The sequence below is a fragment of the Canis lupus genome, chromosome 25 (genome assembly GCF_048164855.1).
Source record: "Canis lupus baileyi chromosome 25, mCanLup2.hap1, whole genome shotgun sequence".
Taxonomy (NCBI): Eukaryota; Metazoa; Chordata; class Mammalia; order Carnivora; family Canidae; genus Canis; species Canis lupus.
The window spans coordinates 23,235,575-23,247,703 of record NC_132862.1 but is presented as its reverse complement, the minus strand read 5'-3'; the positions used below and the strand labels follow the sequence as shown (position 1 = coordinate 23,247,703).

Genomic DNA, 12,129 nt, shown 5'->3' with positions numbered 1-12,129 from the left:
AGTGACTACTGCAGTTCTGAGAACCAAAGTGTTCAAGGCACAAGAAGCATTTGAAGTGAGCTTTTCTAAAAACTGAATATACATAGCTCTGGGCAGCACAGTCCAATCTTGGTGACACACATGAAATTCACAGGAAAAGTTGTTAAGTCACTAATAATGGCATCCATTTTAGCATGAAACTTCTAACTACTGATTATTGCTTAAATATTTATCAAAACCAAAATGATAAAGTGCTTTTCAAAAGAATAAATTGATGTATCTAGTAGTAAATACATATTCATAGAGGGCACTGTCCTTCTTGATGGTAGCTACCCAGGAAGACAAAACTGTAAGACACAAATGACACACTAACATCTGTGGTTCATTAGCTTGCTTGTTTACTGTGGCAATAGTGAAAGCGAGGTCCCAGGGTCAGATCCTCATATTAACCAGTGCATTCCTTTCTCTTCTTTGGCCATAGATTATTTTACACACTTTTGACTGGCTGTCTCAAATAAGACTTGCCATTGGTCACAACAGGGCCTGAGAGAGAGAGATACAGTGACCATCAGTACAGGAAAAAGAAATTCAAATCCTATTCCCTACCATATGATGGCTCCACTACATTCTATCCATACGTGAAGCACCACATATTGCTTAAAAGTCAACCTAACAGTATATGCTTCAACCCGGGATATCTCTGCCCAGATCTGAGTCCTGACTCTACCTCTTACTAGTTGTTGAGTAAAGCAAGTTACTCCATTTCTCTTTCTCTCTCAATTCCCTAAGCTGAAAATGGTTATAATAATAGCACTTGCTTCACAAGGTACTTAGGAGGCTTAAATTAGATGCTACATGCAAAGACAAAGAACAATACCTGGCAAAAAGAAAGTCCTCAGTAAATGATAGCTACTATAAGTATTTCATAGTGAACAAAAAGTGATGGGCTTTTTCTGATGTTACGTGTGTGTGTGTGTGTGTGTGTGTGTATGTGAGTGTTTGTATTTAAATCTGGAGGTCTTGGATTTACATTTAACCTCCTTTAATAAAAAGCAGAATCTTAAATAGTGTTTAAGATTCTACAGGATCAGTGAACTGAGGTTTGTAAATCCCTCTATCAGCACAGAATCTTCCCATAGTCTAGGCTGATACAGCAGTCTCTCTGGGATTTCAATCCAGCTTACCTGAATGTATAGCAGTAGCAATGTAGAACAGGCCTCCTTCTTCTAAAATGAATCCAAAGCTACTGTTGATGACACAGGAATGGGCAGGGAATGGAGTGATCTCCCTTTCAGAAGATGAACAGTGCCACTAAAAACTTCTGAAATAACTTTTTTTGTAAAAGATCATTGGCTTTATTGCTTCTATTTGACCTTTTTGCCCTATTTCCTCTAGGGAGTTTTTGAGTGGGTGAGTAAGTCAGCTTTGCAGCTAGGCAAATAAGTTGTTTTGACTATAGTACCTACAAATATAGAGATATCTGCATATGCATATTCTTTCCAATTCATGCACCAGGATAACTCCAGAAAGTATGACAATTAAAAATGTATCACAGAAGTTATAAAGGAGTAAATTAGGTTATTTCCTTCAATGTAACAACCAAATAATTAATGTTTGCTATTATAAGTCACACACACACACACACACACACAGGTTTCAGTCTCATGATCTTTTCACGTGGGATTGATTGCCTGATGAGATTTAGTCTTTTGTGAAAGATAGGTACCTCAAGGTTTTAAAATTACTGATCTTGTATTTTCAGCCACTCCAACAGCTGATGTGAACTGGCTTCATGGGTAACCAGATCAACTGTGTAGACAGTAATACTTAAGAGGGCATGGGGAAGGGAATCAACTGAAATAGCCTATGAAATGGACTATAAAATCACTATCAGAATAGGCATTATAAACACAATAGAATTCTTCACAGTCCAGTTCTTCTTTACACAAATTAGGACACAGATCAATTCAAATCAGCCCCAATGTCAAGACTATGTGATCAGGTAAGCAGTCAACACCAGGAGTTAGAAAAAACTGCTATGAATCTGACTCGTCAGTTAGATGGGTGTTATACCTTCCCCTCTAACTCCACATTTTAGATGAGTTTGATACTTAACAATTACTTAAATATAAAATGACCAATTGTTCAGTTTTTTTTCAAGTTCTCTAGGATCTTAGAAAGAAAATCATAGTGAGTTTTCATGGTAAAAAATGAGAGCTATTAGTGTAACAGCATTACAAGTATAAGAAAATGGCCTCATCTACCAGTAGAATCAAGTGGTTTGTAAAACTCTATTCCTCAAACATTTCATTCACAGAAATACAAAAAAAAGGAACTAAACATTGTTATCTCTATATACACTGTATTCATTGATACAAAGATATATAATTACATAGCCGTTAATCTATTATTATCTTTACCCTTATTTAATAATATGTGATGAAAATTTACCTATGAATTGATGTCTAACTAAGTTTTGCTGAATTGGTTCTAATAGTACTTTCCTCCTGCTTGCTCTGCTTTTTTCCCTTTTCTCTCTTAGTTGGCTCTTGATTTTGCTGGGCAAAAAATAATAACAATTTAGATTCATCTTTACTGCATATAGTTTCAGTTTCCCCTCTCATTCTTTCTTCTTTCTGCCATTACCTCTGGAAGACAGCCAGAAACCATGCTGGAGAGGTGCCAAGATGTCCTGTTCCTGTACAGTTTGAATGCCTCTGTGTATATCTCTGCTAGGATTACCTAAGTCACCACTTACAATATTGAGTAGAAAGAGCAGGTTGGAATAGTCAGCATTTATAAGTCAACTGGTTACATGATACAAAAATATATAGCCAACTTCAGAATTTATAGCAATAACATTTATGTATCGTGTTACTCCTAGAACAATCCAATTTATAAAGTGCCTATCGTGTATACATAAGGAATAATCATAAATCATTTACATTAAACAGTGTCAACGAGCAAAACACAACTTTCCCCCTAAATTCTGCACACTAAGATTAATGAGGTTTTTGAAAGGAAGCATACTTAAAAAAAAAAAAAAACTCTGATTCATCCTAGGTGGATAACATATCCATATAAAGGAGCAGGTGTCTGTAGTATGATTTAGAATACCTATCGAACATCTCTGGAAAATATTAACTTTCTCTGAAGTCGAGAGCCATCCATGAAATAAGCTGAGAATGTGGCAAGAACCCAAGTCTGTCACCAACCTCAAGCCTTCTTTTTATTTCCTTCTCAGTCAAGAATGGATTTAAAACAAATAAACAGAGAAAACTTTAGGCCCTATTTGACCAGTTGCTTGACATGTTTTCATCTACAGCCACTTTTCAAAAACGTGGGAAAGATTATGCAGATTACCTGCTTTGTCTCTTTGACTCCTAGTTGGAGAAAAACTCTAATCAGTGACCAAAGCTACCAAAAGTTCTAAAGTGAAACTCAAATGTGTATGTGGATTTTCTCCTGTTCGCTCTATCTTTTTCCCTATTCAGACAGGCAGCTGTCTTTAGAAATGTATGCTTTAGAGTCTTGGATTAAACTCATTCCTTCTCCTCAAAAAGCACTTAAAATAAATAATAGGGTATGTTTTGACTGTTCATTTCTATAAAAGCATTTAATAATCGTATCTGAAACTCACACCTACACAGTTGAATTGGACATCATGTAAAGAAAAATACAGTTTGGATTGTTCTTACAGCGTTTTGGTCCTCAATCTTTTGTCTTTAGAAAGGATTATAGGAGTGACACTTTCGTCCTGCTTTAACTCACAGCCTTAAAAATATCCATGGATTTGTTTTAGCCAAAATGGAAGTCTAACAACATTTTAAACTATATATTTTTTTAAGAGTTTGTTCTTTAAAAAACTCATTTCTACAAACTCCACTGATGACTAATATTATGATGGTAAGAAGAAACTCCCTATCTTGGTTAAATCTACAACTGAATCTGAAAAACAGAGAATGTATAGCAAGAGTTTTCAATGAATGAACTACCTACTGTTTCCTATTCACAGATAATTGACACTGTGTAAAGATATATTGTAATCTAGAAAGCAAAACAAAACAAAAACCACATACATACAGAGGGGTAACAGATAAAACAAGAACAAACTTTTCAGTTGAAGCAAGAACTAACAGGTGGTAAACTGAGGCTTTCTGGAAGAGTTTTAAAAATAACACGTCAGTGTGGAAAGCCAGATACATTACAGCCTTTGCAGAAATATTCTGAAAACTAAACACCCTCCAAAACAGCTGTAGCATTTCAGTAGCATTAATTGATAGGGAGAACTATAATGTCTTTCTTCACAATTGAGAATACAGACCTTAAAAAAGAGCAGTGACAACTCACTTTAGTCAGAAGTAAATGATTTCGGTTCAAAAGCTTTATTCATTCATGAGGAAGAGCCTTAAAACCTCAGAAGGTTTGTGCTTGTGTGAAGAGACAAGAGGTGGCACAGTAAAGCCCATCTTCAATTAACATGTTTATTATTTAAAAACATCTGGCAATCATGGAATTCCTTCCCATTTTTGAGTAATATTTTGATTCACTGAAGAAAAACCCCTCTTGTGTTCAGTGATGCAGCTTAGAATCCCAGGCTAACTCCTGCTTGTCAATAAACTGAGAAATCTATGCAAAAATAAAGCATGTTTATGACTGTTACCTTGGCAGTTGCTATGTTAGTGGCCACTTTATTAAAAGATTGTTCTCTAACCAATATTAATGAAAAGTGTGTACTTTTCACTATGTAGGCATTTTTAAAGTATCCACATGTTCTGATGATTGACCTATATTTTCTTAAGATTTGTCAATGAAAAATATTTTCAATGGAATAACTGACATCACAAACATGTTCTAAAATAAAATATAGCTAAAAAGAAAAAAATAGCAAATCAACAGGTAGTTTGGGCTAATTATTTTTTTTGCTATCTCACATCCATACACCATCTTTCTGCTAAAAGTACCCCCATTCCCTTTGGGAGGCATTCCTAATGCCTAGCCCATGGAAAGTGATAAAGCTGACTCTATCTCTTGCTCCAAGAGAGGTGCACAGGGTTGGTCTGTGATCTAATCAAAGCCAATTGGTACAAAGACACTTTTGATGGGCTTCTGGGAAAGAGACTCTCTTTTTCCTGTGTTTTCTGAATGAAGCATGAGAAGATGCTGATGCTGAAGCAATGCTATTGCCACCATCTTGCTCCCAAGTGAAGCCAAGACTGAATCTGTATTAGTGGAAGCTAAGAAATGACAAGAAGCCTAATCCTGCTTACATTATTTGAATAAAGAACTTAGCTCTATGCCTAGATTTTCCATATTTTAATAAATAACACACATACATGCCTACACATCCATACCATCTTACTCCACAACATATGCATAGTTGACTCTCCTTCCTTCTTCAGCTTAAGTGCCACTGGCTTTCTCTGACCTTTACTATCAAATAAGATTTTCCCTCTCTGTATCTTTACAATCCGTCCATCCTACCTGTCTCATTACATATTGTCAAAATCATATGCCATATGCTGTTTCTTAATTTGGTGCAGAGGAATTTGGTCAGTTTTCCAGTCCTTTTCAGTCAAAATATGCAAGTACAGGATTATCTTCCAATTTGGGGGAGTTGGTAGGGAGGAAAACAGATTAAAAACTGGAAATTCAAATAGAGAGCCATGTTGTAAATTTCATCAACGATGGAACAAATTGAGATTTTTATTAGACATACACAAGAAAATATATTTCAGTCAAGCAAATATCTTTAGCACAGATTAGGAGGAAAGGATTTTTATGCATTTTAATCTCCATTCCAACCAGACCTAGCTGACATAAGTATGAGGCCCCTAAAAGTAACTGCTGGGGTTTAGAAGCACTTGCCACTTCCTTTGAACTGGCTCTATAAATGCCAAGAGTGAGTATTTCAGATTAAATGAATAGATTAATAAACATCTTTGGAATATCCATCAAGGTTGATTTATGTTCTATTGCCAGCAGTAATTCAAGGAAATGCCATGCTATTCAAAAAATATTTCATGTCGTTCTCACCATTTTCCAATGTTATGACACCATGTAAGTATGACAGTATCTATATTCTTTTGCTGTTCTAACTATACGCAAAAGCCAATAGATATTAAACCACTTTAAGTTTACATGGGCATCAGCACAAGAACCACTCATATTTATAACTCTGATGAATGGCCTTTCATTTATAAATTTATAGAGTATCCATAATTTCTTTAGGGAACCAAAAGGTTCATTCAAAAAATTGCCACAACATTTATCTATGCAAAGATGATGGATATGGTTTATAAAATTAAATGCTTTTAAAAATTAAAATCATATTGCAAAAAAAAGGGACTTTTTTTTCTTGGGTTGCTCACATTTTAAAATGATCACAACTGCACTCTCAGCACTTATGATGTTTAATCTAGATAGCATATTAATATATGTATTAAATAGGTCCAAATATATTGTTGTTAGTGTTGTGTAGCATCAGTATGAGCTACTAGATATCAAGTTCACTTAAATTTATTATTTTATTTCTAACTCTATTCCTGTACATTAAGTTATAAAATATATAAAGTATAATTGGAATGTAATATTTATATTACTATTACTATTTCTTCAGGACCACTCCCAGCATACTGCATGGTGGATTGTAAGCATGAGGGCTATTATTGTAACTTAAATAAAATACATATTTGCCAAAATCAACATTAACTAAACAAGGAATCCTATTTTATCCCAATATGGACTTTGCTCAATTGGAGAAATCAGTGAAATAGGAGAAAATGAAAGGCAAAAATAATCACTAAAGTAACCAATGAAAAGCAAAGTATCAACATTACAAGCATGAAGAAGAAATGCACATTGTTGTTATGCATGATGTACTCTGGTGGCATTCCCATTCTCCTTTCATTTGCCCTCACGTACTTCTGTAAGTAGGAAATACAGACAAATCTCAGTGCTATGTGTTTTTTCTTCATGACGTAATTTTGCTTTTTGAAGATCTATTCTATTATTAAAGAATATACCAAAAAATTGAAACTGAGTTTAAATATTCGATTTCATTATATGAACAATGATCTCCAAATTAGTAACTTTATCATTAGCTCACCTAGTTGAATAAAATTGTTCCAAATGCTTGCAGGATTTGTAGGCAAAATACACATTGTATGCTCTCTGCTTTGCTTAAAAGTAACATAATATTAAAAAATAAAAACCGCTTACATACCCCAGTGGATCGCTAGCTCCTTGTGGACAGGAACATGTTGGTCATCATCTTCGGGTCACGAGAGGCCGGCACAGCACCTGAGATACAATGCATACCTCATAAATCTGTTTGAATTAATTAAATGATACAGTTCTGACTGGAATCCATTTGGAAGGTATGAATTTAATGACATAACAATTCTATATATCAATCCTCTCTTCCTCTATATCCTACTTATTAAAATAGCAGTGCACATTCTTATATATTTGAATGACAACTTTGTCCTGAAAACAATTCTTAAGCATAACTGCTCCTAAATTCTTATCACATTATATGTTCTTATTGTCCTTTGATTTTGGTGGAAGCAATAAAGCATTATCATGTACTTTTGAGTTAGGCTGACACGGGTTTACATACTGGTTCCACCATCAACTATTTACATGGTCTTTGGTAAATCTCTTAATCTATAAATCTCAGTTTATCTTCAAAAGAAAAATAATCTAGCAGCCCAGGTGGCTCAGCGGTTTAGCGCCACCTTCAGCCTAGGGCCTGATCCTAGAGACCCTGGATGGAGTCCCACATCAGGCTCCCAGCATGGAGCCTGCTTCTCCCTCTACCTGTGTCTCTGCCTCTCTCTCTCTCTCTGATGAATAAATAAATAAAATCTTTAAAAAACAAAAACAAAAATAATCATAGCATCTTTCAAATAATGTTCAAAAAATTAAAAGAAGCAATACTTAGCACACTGTCTGCCACACAGTATGCCCTCAATAAATGATAACTACTATTTGCATTCATTTCTCTTTCCCTCCCTCTTTTTCTGTGTGATAAAGAGTTAATTTTATGCAAGGAAAGATCTGGGCCTTTGTCTTTGGCTACTAAGAAGTGATCTCTAGGCCCTCTAAGTACCATCTCTGGCAGCAGTGTCTTTGCTTGCCTGAGAGCTTTGGGCACAGGGCAGTCAAACTGTGATTTTGGATGGGGGCTCGGGGCCATGAAATATCAATTTTGATTTTGCCTCTAGAAGGAACTGGAAACTAAAAGTATCAACTCAATAGTAATATCCAGGAGGGGCTGGAGACTAAAAGTCAGTGACTTGGCAGTATGTGATCACATCCCATTAAAAATTCTGGACACCAACGTGAGCTTCCCTAGTTGGTAATGCTCCATGCATAGTGTCATATTGATGCTAGGAAAGTAATGCATCCTGACTCTATAAGGAGAGGACAATGAAAGCTCTGTGGTTGGTTCTTCAAGCCTCATACTCAGACTCAGCCTTAGCCTTATTCTTAATCACCTTGAGACTCAGCCTATAATTTTTCCCCTGGCTGATTTGAATTTGTATCTTTTCCCTATAGTAAACTATAACCTTGAGTATAATCTGTTTTAGTGAATACTTCTAGCAAACTCTCAAACCTGAAGGTGGTTTTAGAAACCCCTCAAACTTGTAGTTGGTGTCAGAAATGAGGAGTATGTGGGGAAGCGTGTTTGTAGTTGACTGAGTTTATAGTTAACTAATTGTACCTTCCTTTTCTTTTCTTTTTTTTCTTTTTTTTTTTTTTTTAGATTTTATCTGTTTATTCATGAGAGACACAGAGAGAGGCAGAGGAAGAAGCAGGCTCCATGCAGAGAGCTCGATGCGGGACTTGATCCTGGGACTCCAGGATCATGCCCTGAGCCAAAGGCAGACGCTCAACTGCTGAGCCACCCAGACATCCCTAATTGTACTTCCCTTATTTAAATTTAGAAATCCCCAAAACTTTGAAAGATATTTTACTTTATCATTCAAGGTAACTTAACAAAGCTCTTACTATTAAAAATCACTTTGAAAAAAAAAATCACTTTGAGGTGATGGCATTTATGTATAGATTACATGGCATTGTTTGTTTTTCCTTGCATAAACAATAAAAACCACTCCCATTGCTACACTCTTAGTAATAAATATAGAAATGTTTTGTTCTGGTAATGTGAATCCTAGGAATAATCAGAAGTGAGTGAGTCACAAGTAAAATTTCTAAAGATTAGTAATAGTACATCTGTCAAGGTCAGATGTTAGAAAATTACCTTCATCAAAAGATGTGCTAGTTTTCAAACAAAACATTAATTAAATCATACTTTTATTTTTGCTTTTTCTAAGTGATTAGATTACACTCTGTAAGAGGCTGTTTAAATCTTGTTTAAAAAAAAAAGTGTTATAAATAAAAGTTTGGTATGCAGAATTTAAGATGCCCCTTCCAAATTCTCCTAAATGGGAAACATGGTCTGCACAGTCCCTAGAAATGTGAATATTTCACTCTCCGAAATAGGTTATATTACATAACACAGTGGCTTTTTTTTTTTTAAGATTTTTTATTTATTTATTCACAAGAGATTCAGAGAGAGAAACAGAGAGGCAAAGACACAGGCAGGAGGAGCAGGCTCCATGCAGAGAGCCTGACGTGGGACTCGATCCTAGGCTCCCAGGACCATGCCCCAGGCCTAAGGTGGCGCTAAACCACTAAGCCACCCGCGCTGCCCCACAGTGGACTTTAAAACAAAGGAAATGTCTGGTTGGATCCAACCTTTCAAATCTTGAGCTAGAGGTCAAAGATAGAAGAAAATAGAGATTTAAAGCATAAGGAAGATGTGACACAGCTTCAGGATAGAGCCTCCAGGAGCTATGGACAGCCCCAGCTGACAGCCAGCAAGGAAATAGGGACCTCATCTCTACAACCACAAAGGGCTGAATTATACCAACAAGAATGAGTTTCGAAGCAGATTGTTTCCCTCAAGAGTGTACAGATGAAGAACTCATCCAGGCCAACCTTGATTTCAACCTGTGGTTCTCTGGGCAGAGAGAACCAAGCCATGTTAGACTCCTGACCTGAAGAACTCTGAGCTAGTAAGCAGGCATTGTCTTAAGCCACTAAGTTTCTGTTAATATGACACACACACCAAGAGAAACTAGTACACAAAGGAACAAAACTGCATGTATTTTACTGACCTTTCTTTAGTCTTTCACTCTGAAAATAAGTATCAGTTATATGCCCAGATGAATTAACCATGTAGACTCCTAGTTACCATAGCCAATGCTGGAAATTTATAGACCCACTCTGAACAAGAAATACAGAAAAGATATTATGCATAAGCTACACATTGAATGTTTTTGTCCTCCAAAATTCATACGCTAAAATCTAATGCCCAATGTGATAGTATTAGGAGGTAGGGCCTTTAGGAGGTACTTAGTTCATGAGGGTAGAGCCCTCATGAATAGGATTAGTGCTCTTATCAAAGAGACCCCACAGAACTCCCGACCTTCCTCTACCTTGTGAAGTTACAGCAAAAAGATGGCCATCTAGAAAGCAGGCTCTCTCCAGACACAATGTGCCTTGATTATGGGCTTCTCAGCTGCCATAACTGTGAGAAATAAATTTCTGTTGTTTATAAGCCACTCAGTTTATGGTATTTTTATTATAGCAGGCCATATGGATGATGACAAAAATGTATTTATTGCCTATAAAACAGATCATTTGGAAACCTCAACTCTCTATCTCTTATATGAAAGGTGTGGAGAAAGTGACTCTTAAATATTCCGTGAATTATCTCTAGATTTTTGGGGGCCATCTTAAGAGGTGGGAACAGTCAGTGCTCATGTCGTCTTAAGGCATACATGGGAAACTACCATATGTTGGGTTCAGAGTGACAGACTCTCAGTATCTAGAGAGAGGTTGGAGGCCACTTAAAAGGAATCTCCCAGGAGCCTTCATAGAACTTGTTATAAAACTCCTCCCTGTCTCATTCCCTTTTCATTAATCATTACTGCAATGCTCTCATATTATTTGTAATAAAACACAAATCTCATCTTGTTGTACACTTACTCAAAATAGCAATTTTGATGGCCCTCAAGATAGTCATTTATCCACTTATACACTAAATATTTATGTAGAGGATGCCAAGTTCTTTGCTAGGTGATAGGAACACAATGGTCAGTATGATAGACAAGGTCCTGTTCTTCACTGAGCTTTGCTCTTTCAAAAATATACTTCCCATCTTATCCATAAAAGACTATAATTAATCTTTAATCCCTACCTTGGGCTTCACTCCTCTGGGAAGTCCTCTGTGACACTTCTTGGCAAAATTAGGCACCCCTTCTCTCCCATAAAATACTGTTCCTAATCATATAATAATATTGACCATAATGTATTAAAATTGCATGAGATTACATGCTTGCATCCTGCATAAACAGAATATAGAAAGAAAACTCAGGAAGGGTATGCATCCCAAATTCCTAGAGTCAAAAAGTGATTATGAATGAGTAGTTCGTCTTGGGAGGCGCTAACCCTGGATCTACTCCCTTCTGTGGGGTAGGGTATTTTATATATATATATATACACACACACACACACACACACACACACACACACATAATGGAGAGAATCTAACTTGAGAGTAGGAATTAGGCTAGGAGGTAAGGAATGAGAGCCCATGAAATAACCTGTGTTAGTTCAGATAATGATAATTCCTCCTGACCCTCTATACTCTCTATCTCAATTAGGAGTTCCTGGAGGTCTGGCCCTTTGTAGATTCCAGTATGCAAGCTGGGAGCTCAAATACTATCTAGAACAAAGGGGCTATTAATCAGCTTACCTAGTGAGACAACAATCTTGAATGACAGAATTTGAGAGTGAAAAGTTGTTTAAAGTTTTCCAAAAATTCCTTATGGAAAAAAACAAGAGCAAAATGTGGATGCTAACAGAAAGACCCAATATAGGAACTCTCGTGTACTCAGACAAGAAGGGGAAAAGAAATCTAGGACAAGGAGAGAGACAGAGCCCAGAAATAGGGGCCAGGCTTTCTGCATATCTTATTAAACCAATAAGGAGGTGGGGCAGGAGAAGATCAGCTGGATAAAAGGAATCCAAGGGCCTATGAGCTGACAGTTTCTCATTATGTCTAATACAGGAAAA

The 12,129-nt window shown here is 36.3% G+C and overlaps 1 protein-coding gene across 16 annotated transcripts in view; it reads right to left on the bottom strand.

Moving 5' to 3' along the window:
- The window catches only part of SOX5 (SRY-box transcription factor 5), a 996,739-nt gene that overhangs the window by 807,256 nt on the left and 177,354 nt on the right, over positions 1–12,129 (bottom strand). For all 16 annotated transcript variants that reach the window (XM_072798660.1, XM_072798680.1, XM_072798683.1 and 13 more), the window contains one exon: positions 7,205–7,281. The gene's annotated coding sequence lies outside the window, so the exon portion shown is untranslated. The remainder of the gene's footprint in view (positions 1–7,204; positions 7,282–12,129) is intronic.